The following is a 22,936-nucleotide window of genomic DNA, read 5'->3' as shown; positions in this document are numbered from 1 at the left end:
GATATTGCCTAGGTTTTCTTCTAGGGTTTTTATGGTTTTAGGTCTAACATTTAAGTCTTTAATCCATCTTGAATTAATTTTTGTATAAGATGTAAGGAAGGGATCCAGATTAAGCTTTCTACATATGGCTAGCCAGTTTTCCCAGCACCATTTATTAAATAGGGAATCCTTCCCCCATTCCTTGTTTTTCTCAGGTTTGTCAAAGATCAGATAGTTGTAGATATGTGGCATTATTTCTGAGGGCTCTGTTCTGTTCCATTGGTCTATATCTCTGTTTTGGTACCAGTACCATGCTGTTTTGGTTACTGTAGCCTTGTAATATAGTTTGAAGTGTGATGCCTCCAGCTTTGTTCTTTTGGCTTAAGATTGACTTGGCAATTCGGGCTCCTTTTTGGTTCCATATGAACTTTAAAGTAGTTTTTTCCAATTCTGTGAAGAAAGTCATTGGTAGCTTGATGGGGATGGCATTGAATCTATCAATTACCTTGGGCAGTATGGCCATTTTCACGATATTGATTCTTCCTACCCATTAGCATGGAATATTCTTCCATTTGTTTTTATCCTCTTTGATTTCCTTGAGCAGTGGTTTGTAGTTCTACTTGAAGAGATCCTTCATATCCCTTGTAAGTTGGATTCCTAGGTATTTTATTCTCTTTGTAGCAATTGTGAATGGGAGTTCACTCATCATTTGGCTCTCTGTTCGTCTGTTGTTGGTGTATAAGAATTCTTGTGATTTTTGCACATTGATTTTGTATCCTGAGACTTTGCTGAAGTTGCTTATCAGCTTAAGGAGATTTTGGGCTGAGACGATGGGGTTTTCTAGATATACAATCCTGTCACCTGCAAACAGGGACAATTTGACTTCCTCTTTTCCTAATTGAATGCCCTTTATTCCCTTCTCCTTCCTGATTGTCCTGGCCAGAACTTCCAACACTATGTTGAATAGGAGTGGTGAGAGAGGGCATCCCTGTCTTGTGCCAGTTTTCAAAAGGAATGCTTTCAGTTTTTGTCCATTCAGTATGATATTGGCTGTGGGTTTGTTGTAGATAGCTCTTATTATTTTGAGATATGTCCCATCAATACCTAATTTATTGAGAGTTTTTAGCATGAAGCGCTGTTGAATTTTGTCAAAGGCCTTTTCTGCATCTATTGAGATAATCATGTGGATTTTGTCTTTGGTTTTGTTTATATGCTGGATTACATTTATTGATTTTCGTATGTTGAACCAGCCTTGCATCCCAGGGATGAAGCCCACTTGATCATGGTGGATAAGCTTTTTGATGTGTTGCTGGATTCAGTGCGCCAGTATTTTATTGAGGATTTTTGCATCAATGTTCATCAAGGATATTGGTCTAAAATTCTCTTTTTTGTTGTGTCTCTGCCAGGCTTTGGTATCAGGATGATGCTGGCCTCATAAAATGAGTTAGGGAGGATTCCCTCTTTTTCTATTGATTGGAATAGTTTCAGAAGGAATGGTACCAGCTCCTCCTTGTACCTCTGGTAGAATTCCGCTGTGAATCCATCTGGTCCTGGACTTTTTTTGGTTGGTAAGCTATTAATTATTGCCTCAATTTCAGAGCCTGTTATTGATTTATTCAGAGATTCAACTTCTTCCTGATTTAGTCTTGGGAGGGTGTATTTGTGGAGGAATTTATCCATTTCTTCTAGATTTTCTTGTTTATTTGCATAGAGGTGTTTATAGTATTCTCTGATAGTAGTCTGTATTTCTGTGGGATCAGTGGTGATATCTCCTTTATCATTTTTTATTGCATCTATTTGATTCTTCTCTCTTTTCTTCTTTATTAGTCTTGCTAGTCGTCTATCAACTTTGTTGATCTTTTCAAAAAACCAGGTCCTGGATTCATTGATTTTTTGAAGGGTTTTTTGTGTCTCTACTTCCTTCAGTTCTGCTCTGATCTTAGTTATTTTTTGCCTTCTGCTAGCTTTTGAATATGTTTGCTCTTGCTTCTCTAGTTCTTTTAATTGTGATGTTAGGGTGTCAATTTTAGATCTTTCCTGCTTTCTCTTGTGGGCATTTAGTGCTATAAATTTCCCTCCACACACTGCTTTGAATGTGTCCCAGAGATTCTGGTATGTTGTGTCTTTGTTCTCATTGGTTTCAAAGAACATCTTTATTTCTGCCTTCATTTCGTTATGTGCCCAGTAGTCATTCAGGAGCAGGTTGTTCAGTTTCCATGTAGTTGAGCGGTTTTGAGTGAGTTTCTTAATCCTGAGTTCTAGTTTGATTGCACTGTGGTCTGAGAGACAGTTTGTTATAATTTCTGTTCTTTTACATTTGCTGAGGACTGCTTTACCTCCACCTATGTGGTCAGTTTTGGAATAGGTGTGGTGTGGTGCTGAAAAGGATGTATATTCTGTTGATTTGAGGTGGAGAGTTCTGTAGATGTCTATTAGGTATGCTTGGTGTAGAGCCAAGTTCCATTCCTGGATATCCTTGTTAACTTTCTGTCTCATTGATCTGTCTAATGTTGACAGTGGGGTGTTAAAGTCTCCCATTATTATTGTGTGGGAGTCTAAGTCTATTTATAGGTCACTAAGGACTTGCTTTGTGAATCTGCGTGCTCCTGTATTGGGTGCATAAACATTTAGGATAGTTAGTTCTTCTTGTTGAATTGATCCCTTTACCATTATGTAATGGCCTTCTTTGTCTCTTTTGATCGTTGTTGGTTTAAAGTCTGTTTTATCAGAGACTAGGATTGCAACCCCTGCCTTTTTTCGTTTTCCATTTGCTTGGTATATTTTCCTCCATCCCTTTATTTTGAGCCTATGTGTGTCTCTGCATGTGAGATGGGTTTCCTGAATACAGCACACTGATGGGTCTTGACTCTTTATCCAATTTGCCAGTCTGTGTCTTTTAATTGGAGCACTTAGCCCATTTACATTTAAGTTTAGTATTGTTATGTGTGAATTTGATCCTGTCATTATGATGTTAGCTGGTTATTTTGCTCGTTAGTTGATGCAGTTTCTTCCTAGCCTTGATGGTCTTTACAATTTGGCATGTTTTTGCAGTGGCTGGTACCGGTTGTTCCTTTCCGTGTTTAGTGCTTCCTTCAGGAGCTCTTTTAGGGCAGGCCTGGTGGTGACAAAATCCCTCAGCATTTGCTTGTCTGTAAAGTATTTTATTTCTCCTTCACTTATGAAGCTTAGTTTGGCTGGATATGAAATTCTGGGTTGAAAATTCTTTTCTTTAAGAATGTTGAATATTGGCCCCCACTCTCTTCTGGCTTGTAGAGTTTCTGCTGAGAGATCAGCTGTTAGTTTGATGGGCTTCCCTGTGTGGGTAACCCAACCTTTCTCTCTCACTGCCCTTAACATTTTTTCCTTCATTTCAACTTTGGTGAATCTGACAATTATGTGTCTTGGAGTTGCTCTTCTCGAGGAGTATCTTTGTGGCGTTCTCTGTATTTCCTGAATTTGAATGTTGGCCTGCTTTGCTAGATTGGGGAAGTTCTCCTGGATAATATCCTGCAGAGTGTTTTCCAACTTGGTTCCATTCTCCTCGTCACTTTCAGGTACACCAATCAGACGCAGTTTTGGTCTTTTCACATAGTCCCGTATTTCTTGGAGGCTTTGTTCATTTCTTTTTATTCTTTCTTCTCTAAACTTCTCTTCACACTTCATTTCATTCATTTCATCTTCCATCACTGATACCCTTTCTTCCAGTTGATTGCATCAGTTACTGAGGCTTGTATGTTCGTCACGTATTTCTTGTGCTGTGGTTTTCAGCTCCATCAGGTCCTTTAAGGACTTCTCTGCATTGATTATTGTAGTTATCCATTCATCCAATTTTTTTTCAAAGTTTTTAACTTCTTTGCCATTGGTTCAAACTTCCTCCTTTAGCTCAGAGTAGTTTGATCTTCTGAAGCCTTCCTCTCTCAATTAGTCAAAGTCATTCTCCGTCCAGCTTTGTTCTGTTGCTGGTGAAGAGCTGCATTCCTTTGGAGCAGGAGAGACACTCTGATTTTTAGAGTTTCCGGTTTTTCTGCTCTGTTTTTTCCCCATTTTTGTGGTTTTATCTACCTTTGGTCTTTGATGATGGTGATGGACAGATGGGTTTTTGGTGTGGATGTCCTTTATGTTTATTAGTTTTCCTTCTAACCATCAGGACCCTCAGCTGCAGGTCTGTTGGAGTTTACTAGAGGGCCACTCCAGACCCTGTTTGCCTGGGTATGAAGAGCAGTGGCTGCGGAAAAGTGGATATTGGGGAACTGCAAATGCTGCTGCCTGATCCTTCCTCTGGTAGTTTTGTCTCAGAGGAGTACCCAGCCATATGAGGTGTCAGTCTGCCCCTACTGGGGGGTGCCTCCCAGTTAGGCTGCTCAGGGTTCAGGAGTCAGGGACCTACTTGAGGAGGCACTCTGCCCATTCTCAGATCTCAAGCCGTGTGCTGGGATAACCACTACTCTCTTCAAAGCTGTCAGACAGGGATATTTAAGTCTGCAGAGGTTATTGCTGTCTTTTGTTTGTCTGTGTCCTGCCCCCAGAGGTGGAGCCTACAGAGGCAGGCAGGCCTCCTTGAGCTGTGGTGGGCTCCACCCAGTTGGAACTTCCCAGCTGCTTTGTTTACCTACTCAAGCCTAAGCAATGGTGGCTGCCCCTCCCCGAGCCTCGCTGCTGCCTTGCAGTTTGATCTCAGACTGCTTTGCTAGCAATGAGAGAGACTCCGTGGGTGTAGGACCCTCCGAGCCAGGTGCGGGATATAATCTCCTGGTGTGCCATTTGTGAAGCCCTTTGGAAAAGCGCAGTATTGGGGTGGTAGTGACCCGATTTTCCAGGTGCCATCTGTCACCCCTTTCTTTGACTAGGAAAGGGAATTCCCTGACTGCTTGTGCTTCCTGGGTGAGGCGATGCCTCGCCCTGTTTCACCTCATGCATGGTGTGCTGCACCCACTGTCCTGCACTCACTGTCCGGCACTCGCCTGTGAGATGAACCCGGTACCTCAGTTGGAAATGAAGAAATCACCCGTCTTCTGTGTCGCTCACACTGGGAGCTGTAGACTGGAGCTGTTCCTATTTGGCCATCTTGGCTCCACCCCCTATAATGACTTTTTAAAAATATTTTAAATTAAAAATATTCAACACATCATGAAGTTGCATGTCATCCTTGCACAGGGACCACACTAATTTTCTCTGTAGCATTCCAATGTTAGTATACATGCTGCTGAAGCAAGCACAATATAGTCAATAACAACGTAATTGTACATTTTAAAATAGAGAGTGTAAATGGATTGTTTGTAACACGAAGAATAAATGCTTGAGGGAATGGATACCCCCAAAAATTATATGGTTAAAAAATATGACTTCCAATTGTACACTTAAAAACAGTTAAAATAAAATAGTATGTCTTATAAAAATTTATCAAATCAACATAAAGCACAGAGAATTATTTTAGTAAGACACAAAATCTTTCCTATCTAGGTTAAAGACAATAAATAGCAAACCAAGGAAATGAGGCCCATCAAAACTGAGAAAACTTAGCTGAGATATTAAAACATGTAATAGCTTTTCAGACTCAGACATTATAAAACAAGTCAAACAAAAATTGCCTTCCAAGTTTGCACTTTCATTATGCTCTTTCATTTTCTGGAACAGACTGACACTGTACTTTATTTTGGAGGTCTGTGAGGTCAGGACTAATTTCATAATATTACTAAGATGTTATTAACATGCAATATATTCATCATTGATAATTTCAAATGAATCAATAAAGAAGCAATTAAATTTTTTCTTAGTTTCAATTTTTAATATGGTAAATATTTGAAGAAATAACTCATAAAACAATGTTCCTTGGAGACCTCAATACATTCAAAGAGTGTATTAGTCAGGGTTCTTTAAAGAGACAGAGCTAATAGGATAGATGAGTATATACAAGGAAGTTGATTAGGAGAATTGACTCATGATTACAAGGTGAAGTCCCACAATGGGGTGTCTGCAAGCTGAGGAACCAGGAAACCAGTCCAAGTCACAAAACCTCAAAATTAAGGAAGCCAATAGTGTAGCCTTCAGTCTGTGGCTGAAGGCCAGAGAAGGCCCTGGCAAATCACTGATGTCAGTCCAAGAGTCCAAAAGCTGAAGAACTTGGAGTCTGATGTTCAAGGACAGGAAGTATCCAGCACAGGAGAAAGATGGAGGACAGAAGACTCAAGCCAGTCTAGTCCTTCCACATTCTTCTTCCTACTTTTATCCTAGCCATGCTGGCAGCTGATTAGATAGTGCCCACCTGGATTGAGGGTGGTTCTGCCTCTTGAAGTCACTAACTCAAATCTTAATCTACTTTGGCAACACCCTCCTAGACACACCCAGGAAAAATACATTCTTCAATTCAATCAAGTTGATACTCAATATTAACCATCACAAAGAGTATAAAGAAGTTTAGAAACAAAAACAAAACAAAACAAAATAAAACAAAACAAAAATCCTCTGAGAACTGATGCTTTGGGATAATATTAATAGTGTCCATGAGAAACAGAAGCATGTACACAATCATATTTCTCTAAAACTATTGTTCTTATAGTCTCAAACATTTATATTGATTATCATTTTTAACCAAAGTAACTTCTATTTCACAAAGAAAACTGAGGGGTGGGTAACTGAGAATGGCCTGCCACACACCAGCATATAGCAGACTAGGAGAGTTCATAAATATGCATAACACACATTTTAAAGCCACGCACATCCCATATACAGCATTTCAAAGTGGCAAGAATGAGCATATTATCATGACCTAAAGATACAGTTTTGCAGTCACATGCAATGGCTCACACTTGTGATCCCAGCACTTTGGGAGGCCAAGGTGAGAGGAGCACTTGAGCCCAGGAATTTGAGACTAGCCTTGGCACCACAGTGAGAACCCATCTCTATAAAATAAAAAATAAAAATGTTAGTGGGTTATGTTTTATTTTATTTAGAAATGATGTAGACATCTATTGAATCCATTGATTAACTCAATTCAGTATAAGTCCAAGATTTTAAGTTACCTAAAGATCTAGAAAATTATCTGGAAGCTGACATACTGCAAAGCATAAATACTATTGAAACATAGTTCATCAGAATAATGATTCAATTTGGTTAAATGCAAATTTACATATTTCATAATCTTAAACATTAAGTAATGCTGGTTTAATTGATCAGTAAACCTGTATAAGTCTAAGAAAAACATACCCATGTAGAATGGAAATGTATACTTGTATTATACTTAACACTGATTAATCAGAGAAAAAGACATGGCTATTTTTATACAGGCAAAATTATTAAACTGCTCTGGTTTGCCAAAGTATTAGCTAAATTATGTAAACTTGGATTTGTATCCAGTTTTAGTTTTCTGCATATGACTAGCCATTTATTGCTGCACCATTTATTGAATAGGAATCCTGTCCCCATTACTTGTCTTTGTCAGGTTTGTCAAAGATCTCATGGTTGTATGTGTGTGTTCTTATTTCTGGGTTCTCTATTCTGTTCTATTGGTTTAGGTGTCTGGTTTTGTACCAGTACCATGCTGTTTTGGTTACTGTAGCTCTGTAGTGTAGTTTGAAGTCAGGTATATTGATGCCTCCAGCTTTGTTCTTTTTGCTAAGATTGCCTTGGGTATTAGGGCTTTTTTTGTTTCTATATGAATTTTAAAATAGTCTTTTCTAGTTCTGTGAAGAATGTCATTGATAGATTCACAGACACAGCATTGAATCTATAAATTTATTTGGGCAGTATGGGCATTTTAATAATATTGATTCTCCCTATCCATGAGCATGGAATGTTTTGCCATCTGTTTGTGTCATCTCTGATTTCTTGGAGCAGTGGTTTGCAGTTCTCCTTGTAGAAATCTTTCACTTCCTTAGTTAGCTGTATTACTAGGTAATTTGTGTGTGTGTGTGTGACAAATATGAATGGGAGTTCATTCCTGATTTGGCTCTCAGTTTCACTGTTGTTAGTGTATAAGGATGCTAGTGATTTTTGTACATTGCTTTTGCATCGGGCAACTTTGCTGAAGTTGTTTATCAGCTGGAGGAGCTTTTGGGACAAGACTATGAGGTTTTTTAGATATAGGATCATGTCATCTGCAAACAGAGATAGTTTGAATTCCTCTCTTCCTGTTTGGATGTGTTTTTTTTTCTGTCTGATTGCCCTAGCCAGAACTTCCAACACTATGTTGCAGGAGTGGTGAGACAGGACATCCTTGTCTTATGCAGGTTATCAAGAGGAATGCTTCCAGCTTTTGCCCATTCAGTGTGTTGTTGACTGTGGATTTGTCATATATGGCTCTTATTATTTTGTGGTATGTTCCTTTAATAGTTTATTGAGAGTTTTTAACATAAAGAGGTGTTGAATTTTATTAAAAGCCTTTTCTGCATCTACTGAGATAATTATGTGGTTTTGTCTTTAGTTCTTTTTATGTGATGAATCACATTTATTGATTTGCACATGTTAAATCAACTTTGCATCCCAGGGATGAAGCCTACTTGAGCATAGTGAATTAGCTTTTTGATATGCTGTTGGATGTGGTTTGCAAATAGTCTTTTGAAAATTTTTGCATCGATGTTTATCAAATATATTGGCCTGAAGTTTTATTTTTTTGTTGTATCTCTGCCAGGTTTTGGTATCAAGATGATGCTGGTCTCATAGAATGAGTTAGGGAAAAGTCCCTCCTCCTCAATTTTTTGGAATCGTTTCAGTAGGAACGGTACCAGCTCTTCTTTGAACATCTGGTAAAATTTAGCTGTGAATCTGTCTTGTCCTGACCTCTTTTTTGCTGTCGTTGGTAGGCTACTTATTAGTGCCTTAATTTCAAAGCTCATTATTGGTGTGTCCAAGGATTCAATTTATTTCTGGTTTAGTCTTAGGAAGGTTTATGTGTCCAGGAATTTATCCATTGCGTCTAGATTTTCTAGTTTATGTGCATATGGGTATTCGTAATATTCTTCAATAGTAGTTTGTATTTCTGTGGGGTCAGTGGTAATATCCCTCTTGTCATTTCTAATTGTGTTTATTTGAATTCTCTTTCTTTCCTTCTCTATTCTTGTCTGCTTTTCTTATTTTAAAAAGACAGTGTTCAAGCTCTGAGATTCTTTCCTACACTTGGTTTATTCTGCAATAATACTTGTGATTGCATTATGAAGTTCTGTAGTGTGTTCTTTAGCTCTATCAAGTTGGTTATGTTCTTCTCTATACTGGCTATTTTGTATGTCAACTCCTGCCATGTTTTACCATGATTTTTAGCTTTCTTGCATTGGGTTACCATGCACTCCTGTAATTCAGTGAACTCCTTTCTTATCACTTATTCTGAATTCTACTTCTGTCATTTCAGTCATCTCAGACTCAGCCAGGTTCCAAACCCTTGGTAGAGAGGTGATGCGGTCATTTGAAATAAAGAAAGTATTCTGACTTTTTGAGTTTTCAGCGTTCTTGCACTGATTCTTTCTCATCTTTGTAGACTTATTTACCTTCAATTTTTGAGGTTGTTGACCTGTAGAAGGTCTTTAAAATTTTATCCTATTTGATGACCTTCAGAGTTTGATTGTTGTATAAGGTGGATTCAGCCAACTGGCTTCATTTCCGGAAGATCTTATGGGGCCAACATTCAGCTTCCAACTCCTGGACTGCATGCTCTAACTCTAGGGGACTTGTATTGGGCCCCGGCGTTGTTCTCTGACTACTCAAGGTTTGGAGGCTACTGCAGCTGGAGGACTGAGGTGCAGGAGCTCTAGCCCAATGTTAGTGGATGCAGGGGTGCCAGCCTCTCTGAGGGAGTTCATCACAGTGACAAAGGGAAGGCAGTTAAGGAGGAGTGGGGGGCCTCTGAGGGAGACTGTGTGTGCTGTTGCACTGGAGGTGATGTTGGTTTGGGGCAGGCTGCTGGCCAGCGCAGGTCTGGGTGCCTTCTCTGTGCCCTGCAAGTCGGAGTGATGGCTCAGGGTGTGGGAGGAGACCCTGTTCTCTTGGCAGCATTAGCCACAAGATTGGGGAACTGGTGGGGCGGGGCTTGCTGGCTCTGTGTCCACCAAGGCTCCATCTACAATGGTGGTCTGCAGGGGTCATAGGGCTACGGCACTCCCACGTGCTGGCAGGGCAAGTAAAGCAAAACCCACCTGTGCTGAAACACACCAGCAAACTGATGTGGGGAGTTTCTGTGGGTTCATGGGAACCTGCAGTATAGGGAGGGAACATGCAGGCTGGTGCGCAGCTGTAGGGACCACCACACTGGAGCTCTCCACCTGCCAAGCATGATTCAATGATGCAGAAGCTACGATTTGTAAAATGTTTCTAAGTTGGATTCTTCAAGCATGCATTTTTAGCACACTGAAAATCTTAAATACTCAGTTTCCTTAATTTCTTGGAATTTTAGAAATATTTAATTTATATAAGCATTTATTTATGTATGTAAGCCATACAGAATAGAGGTCCTTTTATTTATTTTTTTTTTGAGGTTTCAGCATTTTATTCAAGTTTTTTTAAGTGATGTTAATTACAGCATTTGAAGGGGAGGATCTAATTCCACACAAAATGGAAGACTCTAAAATGTACCCATTAAACTGCTAAAAAAACAAATTGAGTGGTGAGAATACAACAGAAGTCCAATTTAGATTCTGAGTGTTGTCACCATGTGATTACAATCACACAGACACTCCCAAGCTTATAGCTGGAGCTCCTGGAAGCTATTTCATACTCTGGTGCAAGGGCAAAAAAAACACAACACAAGAAGGAATAACTCCTGAATTATTGGGTTTCATCACATCTACCTTCTCCACCCCAAAATGGCACAAAACAAAGAGTGACCACACCCTGCAGACCTTTTGGTGTAAAAGAGGTGATGATGAACTGGGGTGGGAACAGGTCATGAAGATCTGTCTAAAAAAGTCCCATTCAGGTGAGCTTGTACACACCATCAAGCAGCGAGACTCTCATCAATTAGGGTTAGGAAACCATGGCTCTATTCTCAGGAAATCACAATTTCATTCATTTACTCAATATGAATTTACAAAGTGCCTACATATTATCAGCTTCCACTTGCAGCCATTTCTAGATAAAAAAGAAACCTGGCATCTCAAAGGGGCCACCAAGTTCCCCCCGAGTCTACCACTGAAAGGACCTTTTTTGGAAATGGGTTTCTTCTGCACCTCTGGAAGGGTAACATCTTAAAGCTGAATCATCTTTAACCTGGAGGGCTAACATATTTAGCAGTACTTGCATCCCAGACATACAACATTAAAAGATAACACTAAATTCTGAAGGTAGCTATGCTGCAAAATAGTTTAAAATTAAACAATTGTACAGTATTCATTTATGCTTGAAATTCCAGTCCTAGACCAAGCTTGTGGCCACCAGCATTGATGTTCTTGCCATCCGGAAGAGCTGACAGTGTCAGTTTGATACCTGGCTTTAGAGTCTGAGTGTATCCTAAACCTATCAGGCTGGAGTTGTTCACTTTAGCCGAGAAGCGGGCGTCAGGGTCAACCTGATACTTGGCTGCTATTCCGAAACGCGTGTTACTGTTTCCTGCTGTTCAGGCAAGATTGACAGCGGTCTCCAACTTCTTGTTCACTTTCTGGTAAATGGAGCCACCAAACTCTGTCCCGTCATTCACATTAGTGTGAAGCTGGAATTCATCAGTCTTGTAGCCAACTGCAAAGTTGTTCTGGGTCACTCGGGATTTTGCAGTCTCAAAATTCATCTGGTAGCCGGCCAGCCAGCCCTTGTAACCCAACACCAGAGCACCCCGGATGGAAGGCCCAGCAATGTCGAAAACCGTATCGCAGCCCAGGTTAATGTGCTCCCGCTTGTACCCTGTCTTGATTTTAGCATTTTTTTCCCAGTGTTAGGTGAGAAGGACGAATCAAAGGTCAGCTTCAGTCCACGTGCAAGCCGATCTTCCACAGTAATCTCGGTGCCTAGTGTATTGTCGGTGTTCCATTTCTCTGTAAACGTGAGGCCGTACTCAGTCCATCTGTACTTGGTTTCCAGACTGCCCGTCACTTTGGTGGTCTCAGTGTTGGCTGAGCCTGAGCTTGTAAATTCCAATCCATTCTCACATTTTTTTTTTCAAATCAAGTTTTATTAAGCCAAATCCACAGCCCTCGGTGAAGACATCCCTGGCAGATTTGCCAAGATCGGCATACGTAGGTGGCACAGCCATCTTCTGCTCAGAGGCGGTGGTGGCGGGCTCAGGGGCGGCTACAGCAGGGGCTGCAGCGCGGAGGCAGGGAGGTCCTTTTAACTTAAGTAACTTTATGATATAATTTATTTTTTGAGGTAAACATTACTTGCTTTTATTTATTGTGTTAGAAATAATATAATAATTTATTAACAACATCTGAAGGTAGAAAATCACATGCTCACATGGGAGGTCAAGATCTTTATAAATTACAGGCACATAAATATGCAGACACAGAGGGGTTTACAGCTTCTATTCCAAAATTTCAGCCATGTGGCCAAAAGCAGTGACTCACACCTATAATTCTAGCACTGTGGGAGACCAAGGCAAGAGAATCACTTGAGCTCAGAAGTTTGAGAACAGCCTGAGCAACATAGTGAGACCACAACTCTACAAAAAAAATTTTAAATTAGCCTGGCTTGGTGGTGCACACCTGTAGTCTCAGCTACTTAGGTGGCTGAGGATTGCTTGAGCCCAGGAGATCGAGGCTGCAGTGAGCCGTGATTGTGCCACACCACTCCAGCCTGGGAAACAGATAAAAACCCTGCCTCAAAAAAACAAATAAATAAACAAAAATTTCAGATATTAATTAAGAATAAGCACAGAAACACAAAAAATCGCCAGTCTAGATATCAAAGAGCTAGTCCCCTTCCTGTTAGACAAAAAAATTCCTAATTATTTGAACTTAATTAAGATAGGCAGATAAGACAACAAATTGAAAAAAAAACTAACAAATACGATTCCCTGTTCTCTCTCACCCAACATAGATATTATAAACATTTAATCCACTTACACATATCATTGATAAGAGTACAAAATCAAATTCCTCATGTATGGTCAGACTATAAAACCAAATTCCCAGTAATTACTCCTAGCTATGATACATAACTTATTAGCCACAAATGAACAAAAACAAATGAAATCAAAACACAAAATTAGTAAAGATGAAGATCAAAACTAGATAAATAGGAAGTCAGCAGTGCTGGCGAGGAGTGGTGGCTCACGCCTGTAATCCCAGCACATTGGGAGGCCATGGCAGAAGGATTGCTTTGAGCTCAAGGGTATGATACCAGCCTGGGCAACATGGTGAAACCCCATCTCTACAAAAAATACAAAAATTAGCCAGGGTTTGGTGGCTCATGCCTGTAATCCCAGTTACTCTGGAGGCTGGGGCTAGAGAATCGCTTGAGCTTGGGAAGTGGAGGTTTCAGTGAGCTGAGATCACACCAGTGCACTCCAGGGTGGGTGACAGAGTGAGACTCTGTCTCAAAACAACAATAACAACAAAAAGAAAGTCAGCAGTGCTATATTGCCAATTTGGAGTCACCTCTAGAAGCCAAGAAAGACTGGTCTGGGCTTAAACCGCTTATGAGGTGCACTTCTCTCGTTAAGTTTACTTGGTTCCATTAGAAGAATTCACTAGGCATCTCTGGAAAACTGTTAAAAGACAATTTTCAAAAAAAAAAAAAAGTAAGATCATGACTGTCATACAAATATGTTATATATTTCATTTAGCCATGAGGAAACAACATAGATATGACTACTGGTTCAGAAGAGACTCTGAAGAACAAATAAATTTAAAGATCAGAAAAATTAAAATAAATGTTCAAATGGAAGCAAAACTGCTTTTTTCTAGTAGGATGAGGGACCAAAAAAGAGAAGTTATTTGGACTTCTGTATAGACAGAATTTGCAAATCCATAAATAAGAATTATTTTTCATTGTTACCATTTGTTTACAGTTTACACAGTTATAAAATAGCTTCTAGAATCAGAAAACTCAGAGAGGTGTTCTCTAGAGTCTAGAAAATGGATTGTTTTCCAGTGAAGCACTGTTTTTTTCTACAGAGCGTAGTCTCTAGATTCTGTCAAACTTAGGTTTAAAACTCTACTATTACTGTTCGCTAGTTGTACAACCTAAAGTTCAGTGCATAACTGTTTTCTCCCGCAGTTTCTTCATCTATAAAACAGTAATAATAATACCATTCTCTTGGGATTGTAAAAGTGTAACGAAATATGCATTAAAGAGTGCCTGTCTTATAGTAACTGCTCAATATATAATATTGTTATTAGTAAATTCGTGACTTTTGAACCTAGCTACTTTCTTTTCCTCTTCTGTAACTTTTGTCATAATTTCACAACCCTAAATTATGAGAAGCAGAAAAACACACTGGAAAGAGTATAGATTTCAGACTTAAACAGGTCTGAGTTTATATCTAGGTTCAACTATTTATCAACAATGTAATTTCTGGCAAGAGATTTAAACTGTCTATTCTGTTTCCTCATATGTGAAGTGTGATAGTAAAAATTATCTCATATAATTGCTGGAATAATAAAAATAAGACAAAATAGCAAAGTGGTCAGTTTTGGGGGAACAGATGGTGTTTGGTTACATGGATAAGTTCTTTAGTGGTGATTTGTGAGATTTTGGTGCATCCATTACCCAAGCAGTGCACACTGTACCCAATGTGTACTCTTGTATCCCACAACCCCTCCCACCCTTTCCCTTGAGTCCCCCAAGTCCATTATATCATTCTCAGGACTTTGTGTACTCATAAGTTTAGCTCCCACTTATAAGTGAGAACATACTATGTTTGGTTTTACATTCCTGAGTTACTTCACTTAGCATAATGGCCTTCAACTCCATTCAGGTTGCCGTGAATGCCATTATTTCATTCATTTTTATGGCTGGGTAGTATTGCATGGTGTATATATACCACATTTTCTTTATACACTCGAATTATGCGCGTTTCGGCTGGGTCCATATTTTTGCAATTGTGAATTGTGCTGTTACAAACATGCATGTGCAAATGTCTTTTTCATGTAATGACTTCTTTTCCTCTGGATAAATACCCGGCAGTGGGATTGCTGGATCAAATGGTAGTTCTACTTTTAGTTCCTTAAGAAATCCCCATACTGTTTTCCATAGTGGTAGTAGTTTACATTCTCACCAGCAGTGTAAAAGTGTTATCTTTTCACTACCTCTATGTCAACATCTATTCTTTTTTGATTTTTTAATTATGAACATTCTTGCAGTAGTGAGGTGGTAAAACACTGTGGTTTTGATTTACATTTCCCTGATAATTAGTGATGCTGAGCATTTTTTCATATGTTTATTGACCATGTGTATATCTTTTTATGAGAATTGTCTATTCATGTCCTTAGCCAACTTTTGATGGGATTGTTTTATATTTTCTTGCTGATTTGAATTCCTTGTAGATTCTGGACCCTAGTCTTTATTCAGATGCAGTTTGGAAAGATCTTCTCCCACTCTGTGGATTGTCTGTTTACTCTACTGATTATTTCTTTTGCTGTGCAGAAGCTTTTTATTTTAATTAAGTCCCATCTATTTTTTTTTGTTTGTTTTTGTTGCATTTCCTTTTGGGTTCTTGATCATAAACTCTTTGCCTAAGCCAATGTCTAGAAGAGTTTTTTTGATGTTATATCCTAGAATTTTGTATGGTTTCATGTCTTAGATTTAAGTCTTTGATCCATCTTGATTTGATTTTTGTATAAGGTGAGAGATGAGGAAACAGTTTCATTCTTCTACATGTGGCTTGTCAATTATCCCTGAACCATTTGTTGAATAGGATGTCCTTTCCCTACTTTATGTTTTTGTTTGCTTTGTCAAAGTTCAGTTGGCTGTAAGTATTTGGCTTTATTTTTGGGTTCTCTCTTCTATTGCATTTGTCTATGTGTCTATTTTTATACCAGTACCATACTGTTTTAGTGACTATGGCCTCTTGGTATAGTTTGAAGTCAGATAATGTGGTCCCTCCAGACTCGTTCTTTTGCTTAGTCTTGCTTTGGCTATATGGGCTCTTTTTGTTCCATAAAAATTTTAAGATTTTTTTTTCTAGTTCTGTGAAGAATGGTGATGGTATTTTGATGGGAATTGAATTAAATTCATTGATTGCTTTTGGCAGTATGGTCATTTTCACCATATGGATTCTACCCATGCATGAGCATGAGATGTGTTTTCATTTGTTTGTGTCATCTATGATTTCTTTGAGCAGTGTTTTATAGTTTTTCTTGTAGAAGTCCAAGAAACTGGGTAGCCATATGCAGAAAACTGAAGCTGGACTCCTTTCTTACATGTTACACAAAAATTAACTCAAGATGGATTAAAGACTTAAATGTAAAACCTAAAACCATAAAAACCCTAGAAGAAAACCAAACCCTTTCTGTGAAGCCAGTATTACCCTGATACCAAAACCAGACAAAGACACATCAAGAAAAGTAAACTACAGGCCAATAACTCTGACGATATTGATGCAAAAATTCTCAACAAAATACTAACAAACTGAATTCAACAACATATTAGAAAGACCAAGTGGGATTTATTCCTATAATGCAAGGATGGTTTAACATATGCAAATAAATGAATGGGATACATCATATCAGCAAAATGAAAGCTAGAAACTGTATAATCATTCAATTGATGCTGAAGAAGCATTTGATAAAATTTGATAAAATTCAACATCTTTTCATGATAAAAGCCCTCAAAAACTGGGTATAGAAGGAACATAACATAATAAAAGAGAAATATGACAGACCCAAAGCTAGTATCTATCCTATTGAATGGAGAAAAATGTAAATTTTTTTTCTAAGTTCTGGGACATGACAAGGATACCCACTGTCAACATTGTTATTCAACATAATAAGAGGAATATATAAAGGGCATCCAAATTGAAAACTAAATACTAAAATTATCTAGATAATGTGATCTTATATTTGCAAAATCTTAAAGACTCCACAGGAAAATCATTGGAACTGATAAACAAATTTAATAAAGTTGAAGGATACAAAATCAACATTAAAAAACAATAACATTTCTTTATGCCAACAGTGAACAATGTGAAAAAGAAATCAAGAAAATAATCCTATTTACAATAAAATTTACTAATAAAATTTAATATCAAAGAATTAACCAAAGAAGTAAATTATGTTTATAGTAAAAACTATAAAACACTGATGAAAGAAAATGAAGAGGACACCAAAAAAAAGAAGAAAAAATTATATACATGGATTGCAAGAATAAATATTGTTTAAATGGCCTTACTTTTCAAAGCAATATACAGATTCAATGCAATCCCTATCAAAATACCAATGACATTCTTCACAGAAATAGAAGAAAACTATTCTAAGATTTATATGAAACAACAAAAGACCCAGAATAGCCTAAGCTATCCTGAGCAAAAAGAACATAACTGGAGAAATCATGTTACCTAACTTTAAATCATACTACAGAGCTATAGTAACCAAAACAACATGGTACTTGCATAAAAACAGACACATCGAGCAATGGAAAACAATAGAGGACCCAGAAACAAATCTACACACCTAATGTGAACTCAGTTTTGACAAAAGCGCTGAGAACATACATTGGGTAAAACACAGTCTCTAAGACAAATGGTGCTGGAAAAACTGGATATCCATATGCAGAACAATAAAGACAATATAGACTCCTATACATCAAAATATACAACAGTCTAATGAAACTGGATTAGAGACTTAAACCTAGGACCTCAAAGTATGAAACTACTACAAAAAACTTTGCGGAAGCTCTCAAGGAGATTGGACTGGGCAAAGTTTTCTTGAGCAATATCCCACAAGCACAACCAATCAAAGCAAAAATAGACAAATGGGATCACATCAATTTAAAAAGCTTCTGCACTGCAAAAAATACAACCAACAAAGTGAAAAGTAAATGTACAGAATGGGGAAAATATTTACAAGATACCCATGTGACAAGGGAGTTATAACCAGAATATATAAAGAGCTTGAATAGCTCTAGAGGAAAAAGTCTAGTAATCTGATAAAAAATGGGCAAAAATTTGAATAGACATTTATCATAAGAAGACATACATATTGGAAAACAGGTATATGAAAAGGTGCTCAGCATCATTGATTATCAGAGAAACACAAATCAAAACTACAAGGAGAAATCACCTCACTCCAGTTAAAGTGGCTTATATTTAATAGACAGGCAATAACATGCTGGCAAGGATATGGGGGAAAGGGAAGCATTGTATACAGTTAGTTGGAGTGTAAATTAGTACAACTACTATGAAGAAGAGTTTGGAGATTTTTCTAAAAACTAAAAGTTGAGCTACCATATGATTCCAACAATCTCACTGCTGGGTGTATACCCAGAAGAAAGGAAATCTGTATATCAAAGAGATATCTGCACTCCTATGTTTGTTGCAGCACTGTTTACAATAGCTAAGATTTGGAAGTAACCTAAGTTTCTATCAACTGATGAATGGATGAAGAAATTATGGTACATATACACAATGGAGTAATATTCAGCCATAAAAATATAAGATTCAGTCATTCACAACAACATGGATGGAATGGGAAATCATTATGTTAAGTGCAATAAGCCAGGTGGAGAAAGATAAACATCGCATGTTTTCACTTATTTTTCGGATCTAAAAATTAAATCAAATCAATTAAAGTAATGGACAAAGAGAGTAGAAAAAAGGTTACCAGAGCCTAGGAAGAGTAGTATGGGGTTGAGGAGTGTGTGGGAATGGTTAACAGGTATAAGATAATTAGAAAGAATGAATAAAATCTACTATTTTATAACACAAATATAGTCAATAATACCTGAATTGTATATTTTAAAATAACTCAAAGAGTGCAATTGGATTGCTTGCAACTCAAATAATAAATGCTTGAAGGGATGGATACCCGATGCTCCATGATGTGCTTATTTCACATTGCATGCCTGTATCAAAACATCTCATGTATTCCATAAATATATAAACCTACTATGTATCCATAAAAATAAAATAAAATAAAAATAAAAAAACTTTTAAATTTATTTGTATTAAAAAAGAAATGCAAAAGAGGACATTATAACTGATACCATACAAATAAAAAAGATCATTCTAGACTACTATGAGCAACTCTATATTCACAACTTGAAAACTTAGAGGAAATGGATAAATTCCTGGAAACATACAACTCTCCAAGATTGAATCAGGAAGAAATAGAAATCCCGAACACACAAATAACAAGTAGTGAGATAGAAGCAGTAGTAAAAATTCCCTCAACGAAAAAAAAACAGGATTAAATGGATTCACATTCTAATTCTATGAGATTTACAAAGAAGACGACCCGATACAAATCCTCCTGAAACTTTTCTAAAAAATTGTGGAAATGACTCCTCTCTTATTCATTCTACAAAGCCATTAACACCCTGTTTCTTTAAAAATTTTATTGTGGTATGATTGAGATACAAAATGTTGTATATATTTAATGCATATAACTTGATAAGTTTGTGACTATGCATAAGCTCTGAAACCATCATCACAGTCTATGCCATAAATGTATTCATCACTTCCAAAAATTTTTTCCTAATTTCTTTCCTTTTTCTTTTTTTCTTTTTTTGAGACAGAGTTTCACTCTGTCGCCCAGGCTGGAATGCAGTGGCGCCATCTTGGCTCACTTCCACCTCCGCCTCCTGGGTTCAAGAGATTCTCCTGCCGCAGCCTCCAGAATAGCTGGGACTACAGGCGAGTGCCACCATGCGCGGCTAATTTTTTTTTTTTTTGTATTTTTAGTAGAAACGGGATTTCACCATATTGGCCAGGCTGGTCTCAAACTCCTAACTTTGTGATCCGCCTGCCTTGGCCTCCCAAAGTGCTGGGATTACAGTCATGAGCAAATGCACCCGGCCTTCTGATTTCTTTATTCATTATTATTATTGTTAGTTGTTTTGTGATATGAAAACTTCACATAAAATTTACTGCCCTCTTAGGAAATCTTTAAGTGCACAATAGCATATTGTTAACTACAGTGTACAATATAGTATTGTTAAGTGTACAATATAGTATTGATAACTATAGTATTGCATATGCACTATCCTGTACAAAACTGTGTGTCTTTTGACTGAACCCTCCATGTTGCACTTGTTTCTTATGAGGAATGAAAATCAAATCAAAATTATAATTTTCCAAAGAGAAATTTTTATGTGTGATTGTTTTCCCAAATCATCAAATTTAACTTTGATGCATGTTTTCACCTTCTTGTAAATCACAGAAATAATCATTATAGATATCTTGTTTTAAATCCTCTTTACTTTTAATTTAGTGCATTTGAATCTCCTAAATGCACATATCACTGTAGTTCCAGTTGACATTTATTTTTGTTTCTGTTAATATTTAACTGAATAACCAGCCTGTTAATCTGACTTGATTTACTACTATTATATATTCTAACAATTGAAATAACAATATTAACATTATCTATTACAAATGTAGGCTGACTTGCAGATAAGATACTGATTTCATATGTTCTATAAAATTCAGCTTCTATGCTCATCTGTACTTTCCATTTTTCTTCAATATGTTTTCACATAAGACCTCTATTAGACTAAATTAATATCAGAGAACTGGTGCGATGTTAATGGTGAAAATATGCAAAGGAGGCTGATATATTAGTATTCGCAATTAGGATCTTGGAAGGTAAGAATTTCACTGTCTTAACTTAGCAACTGCCATGGGGATGATCTTTATGATTTCTTGGATACTGACTATGGCTATTATGTAATAATTTTCCCCAGAAAAATGTGGGAATAAATTAAAATCAATTTAATTACTACTAGGGCTATTTTTTCTTAAGTTAAATTGACTTAAAATCACTAGTCAGATTTAAATAATCTCTTATTCCTTAGAAAAATTATATCCATGCCATTGGCATTAACCATAATTCATGTTCTTCATGACTCAAAGGTAAACATCAATTTCAGTTTAGAGACTACATGATGTAAAATTATTTATGTTTGCAAACAAAAATGAAATAAAATAGATGAAAATGTTAACATTGGGCATCCCTGGCCAGTGACATTATGAGATACTTAATTTTGTTTTTGTATTTTGAAGAATTTAAACATTTTCTAATATAGAACAAATTAAAACACTAATTTTTTTTAAAGTACAATGAAATAACATGACTGATTTTCCAAATTTCCCACTTTTCCAAATGTTAACTACTAAATGTTTACCTGTGGATAACTTGAACTTAGTTCAGTCCCAAGTTCTGGGGCAGCCTTGAGTAAATGAAGGGTGACGAGAAGGCAGTTTATGACAGTAACTTATTGGCCACATTTCTTATATCTGCTACAGGTGCCACTCTGACCTTGATAATTGAGTTTCTTTTGTACCCCAATCTCCAATGTCCAAGTCTTTGTCATTTCTTAGTGGGCATCCCTGATGTTGACAACCTGAGTGCTAGACTTCTGTCATCATTTAGATGTGTAAATTAAGGAAAAACTGGCTTCTGTGGGTCACAATTTAATATTTATTTTATGTTCTAGTTACATTAGAAATTTGAGAGCTTCCTGGGAGGAAGTTATGAACAACTTTACGGGATTCAGAATTATGGCAAACATTATTCAGATTTTGTGCAAATGTGCATTTTTAAGACAGAGGGTGTCTAACAATCATCAGATTCTCAAAAGGACTGTGTGTAAAGCCATTCTTGCATTGCTAAAAAGAAATACCTGAGACTGGGTAATTTATAAAGAAAAGAGGTTTAATTGACTCATGGTTCTGCGGGTTTTACAGGAAGCATGGTGGTGGCATTTGCTCAGCTTCTCACTTCTAGGGAGGCCTCAGGAAGCTTAATATCATGGCAGGAGGTGAAGGGGGATAAGGTATGTCACATGCCAACAACAGGGGCAATGGAGAGAGTAGGGGGATGAGGTGCCACATACTTTAAAATGACCAGATCTCATGAGAACTCACTATCATGAAGACAGCAGCAAGCCATGAGGGTTTCGTTGCCATGATCCAAACATTTCTCACAAGACCCATCTTCATAACTGGGGATTGTAGTTCAACATGAGATTTGGGCAGGAACAAATATCCAAACTACATCAGACTGTAATTCCAAAAAGGTTAAGATATGAGATAAAACTTTATTCATTTACACAGAGATAATTTTAAAAGAGAGATATGATAGATAGAGGCAGAGTGAGAATGAGATGACATTATTTGACCATTTACTAGGTGCTTAGCTCTTTACATAAATTAGCTCATGTAATCCATACAACTCCCATATGAGGTAAATAACAATGACCATAGCTTTTCCATTTTAAAATAAGAAAACAGATCGTTAGATAAGTAAAATCACTGGAAAGTCACATAACTAGTGGAGATGGAATATGAAATTATTGTTTTCTGACTTCAAAAGTTATCACCACTGTGCCACTGTTTCTCAAACTGCAGAGTTTCTGTTATCTCTGGGGATCCACCAATGTATTTTCAAACTCTAAGAGTCCTCTATGAGAGTAAGGTTTGTATTTTTATTTTGTTGATAATTTAGAATAGAGTCAGTACAAGTATATTTTGAATCATTTGAATAACCCTCTTGTAATTGAAACTGCTGTATTATTTCATTGATTTCAGGATTCATGTTTACAGTTGTTTAGTGATAGAATTAGCACCAAAAGTTCACATTTGACAATTTTTAAATTTTATTGTGATTTTTACAAAACTGAGACTTCTAAAGATATATTCTTAGGTATTCTTGAGTTCTCAAGTCTGAGAAACATTATGTTATAATTTCCCATAATTTATTTACTAATTCATTAAATATTAAGAACTTATAATGTGCCAGATGTCTCAAAAAACAAACCAAGTAAACAAAGTGTTTAAAGCAGAAGTGGGTAATCAGCTGTGTCAAATGCTGCTGCTGGGTAGAATTAGATGAGGACTAAGAACCGAACATCAAATTTGGTAATACGTAGATGAGGACTAAGAATT

At 37.2% G+C, this 22,936-nt stretch overlaps 1 non-coding gene and 1 pseudogene across 1 annotated transcript; both read right to left on the bottom strand.

Annotated features, from left to right (window-relative positions):
• Positions 1-5,088: 5,088 nt before the first annotated feature.
• On the bottom strand, positions 5,089-5,195 carry LOC129025500 (U6 spliceosomal RNA). Its single transcript, XR_008497256.1, has one exon. It is a non-coding gene; the product is annotated as a U6 spliceosomal RNA (small nuclear RNA).
• A 5,599-nt stretch (positions 5,196-10,794) lies between these two features.
• Positions 10,795-12,145, bottom strand: LOC129024505 (voltage-dependent anion-selective channel protein 1-like; annotated as a pseudogene).
• Between the last annotated feature and the right edge of the window lie 10,791 nt (positions 12,146-22,936).

The sequence above is a fragment of the Pongo pygmaeus genome, chromosome X (genome assembly GCF_028885625.2).
Source record: "Pongo pygmaeus isolate AG05252 chromosome X, NHGRI_mPonPyg2-v2.0_pri, whole genome shotgun sequence".
Classification (NCBI taxonomy): domain Eukaryota; kingdom Metazoa; phylum Chordata; class Mammalia; order Primates; family Hominidae; genus Pongo; species Pongo pygmaeus.
Note: the sequence above shows the minus strand (reverse complement) of the source record. Positions and strands in the feature narration are given on the sequence as shown.